At 34.2% G+C, this 2,345-nt stretch overlaps 1 long non-coding RNA gene across 1 annotated transcript; it reads right to left on the bottom strand.

The window, feature by feature from the left end:
• Positions 1-398: 398 nt before the first annotated feature.
• LOC115887632 lies at positions 399-1,202 on the bottom strand. The gene is made up of 2 exons (XR_004051120.1): positions 503-1,202; positions 399-436 (listed from the first exon to the last, which is right to left on the bottom strand). It is a non-coding gene; the product is annotated as an uncharacterized LOC115887632 (long non-coding RNA).
• Positions 1,203-2,345: the final 1,143 nt, after the last annotated feature.

Raw genomic sequence — 2,345 nt, 5'->3', positions numbered from 1 at the left:
CAGTACGAATTCCGTACTGTTTTATTGAAAAAGGTAATTTCATACCGTTTTTAACAAACAATACGAATTTCGTACAGTTTTTTATAATTAAAGACAGTACGAATTTCCTACCGTTTTTAATTAAAAAATAGTATATAAAAGTATCGAAAATTAGCATCTCTATTAAAATTATTTGTTTTTTTTAATAAAATAATGGATTTATAAAATAATCAAAACCAATATTTTTATTTAACTAATTATTTACATTTCCGACTATACATTCATTCTTGTTCAGAAATGTTAATATATCAACATTGTTTGCCTTTAATCTTGATCTTCTCTCTGTTATTAAATTGCCTGTGGTGCTGAAAGTCCTCTCAGATTCCACAGATGATGCTGGAATACACAGGTATTTTTTGCTACATTCTTCCAGTGGGTGTAAATCCCTTCCATTTACCTGTAAAAAGTAAGAACAAAACGTTTTAATATTATGACAAAAAAAAATATTTTTATCAATAGTTACCTTCCAGAACAGAAGAGGATCATCATTTTAAGTTGCAATTTGTTTCTCAAATACTGACGTTTGATGATGAATGCATCTGCAGTTATTGATTTAATTTTCCGGCAAATTCTTTCTTCAATAAAAGAAAATAATAGATTTCCACTGCTGCTGGTGGTAGTAGTGCTTGTAGGTACTGCTCGTAGCCGGGCCTGTCATCTCTAAATCTGGATTCTGCGGGGTCTGCTTTCTCCTCTTTTTTCAAAATCTGGACCATTTCCTGCTCCATTTATGCTGCACATTCTGCATTCTCATTGCTTCTGAAACCTTCCTTTTTAAATCGAGGATCCATCAAGTGCCCATTTGAGTTACTCTTCTTTTTTCATATGGGAAATGGGAACAACCTAGCTTGAACATATTCAATTAACTTCGGGGGGATTTAATGCTTTTAGAAATGCATTATGTTTTGTTTATAAATTTTACTTACTGCTACGACGACTGCTCGGACTGTCTTCCTTTTTCCTTTTTATGTTTAAAAAGTTATCCATTTTAAACTTTCTTTATGAACAAACAACACATATTTATAACCATTTATAACCTCAATCTAAGTAGAAATGTGTTCCAAACGAACTATCGCAAAATATCGATAGCCTCCAAATACTATCGATTGTTTTCGATAGTGAAAAATATCGATAGTTATCGATAGCGCCATCGATAGTTCTCCATCACTAGTACCTAGATTTTTGATATGCTCCTTCCTTAGTCAACTGTAACAGTTTAGCAGTCGTACGATAAGGTTGTGTTACCGTTCGTGCGTTTTGTCTGCCGGTTATTGAACGTTTGTTTTGTTTTGATTTGACTTGTTTTGATTTGTTTTTGTTCCTGACCCGAAATCAACTCTAAGTTCACTGTTCGTTTAAACTTGACTTTGTTTATTTGTGTTAGTTTTTTGCAACCTTAATTGATAATTTTTCGGCGTACTTATTTCCGCTGTGCGTGAGTTCTAGCTTGTTTATACTTCCGAATTTTATTCAGCTGTCATCGACTTTTATTAATATTATTAATCATTTACATTATTATGGCTGAATTTAAGTGCGATTCTTGTCAAAAAATCCAAAAGGACAGTTATAAGGTTCGCTGTAGTGGAGAGTGTCGAAGAAGTTTTTGTATGACCTGTACAGGACTGGATAAGGCAACAACAAAGGTGCTATGTCAACAAAAAGTACCACAATGTTAGATTTTTCTGCACTGTCTGCGATTCCCCTACATTAAAATATGTTCATGATAGAATTACACAGCTTCAAGAATGCCAGGTCCAACCAGAAATCATCGAAGCACTAGGATTCTGTTTAAAAAACATATGGACATTTTTCCAGTCAAACTGAAATGTATGACATGCTGAGTGACAACGATTCCACGAAGTGGAAAATTTTACTCAAGAAAATTGATGACATATCCAGGATATCAGATACCACACAAGAATCCTTATTTAAGTCAATAAATGAGATAAAGCAAGACACATTCAATTTATCATCAATTTTAATGGACAACCATGATGTGTCTGTTAAAGTCCAAGTTCATGACCCATCTAAGGAAGAAATGGCGAAGGAAATGGCTGACCTTAGGCAGAGCGTTAAACAAATGTCGCTCACATTGGAAAAGTTTGTTACAAGGGATTAGACCTGTACCAATCATAATATGCAGCGGAAAAATCCATTTCAACGCAGACGGGCCCTATAGATCACCAAAATAGTACAGCTTTTATAGATTTGCCAAAAAAAATAGTTTCACCCGAAATAGTGTCATCGCAACCTCCTAAGGCCGCCATAAGAGAAGACTGGAATTATGTGGTAGTGTCCAGAATTCC

Source organism: Sitophilus oryzae, unplaced genomic scaffold (genome assembly GCF_002938485.1).
Source record: "Sitophilus oryzae breed Bouriz unplaced genomic scaffold, Soryzae_2.0 scaffold_578_pilon_pilon, whole genome shotgun sequence".
NCBI lineage: Eukaryota > Metazoa > Arthropoda > Insecta > Coleoptera > Curculionidae > Sitophilus > Sitophilus oryzae.
The sequence above is the reverse complement of the archived record's forward strand: the minus strand, read 5'-3'. Positions and strand labels throughout refer to the sequence as shown.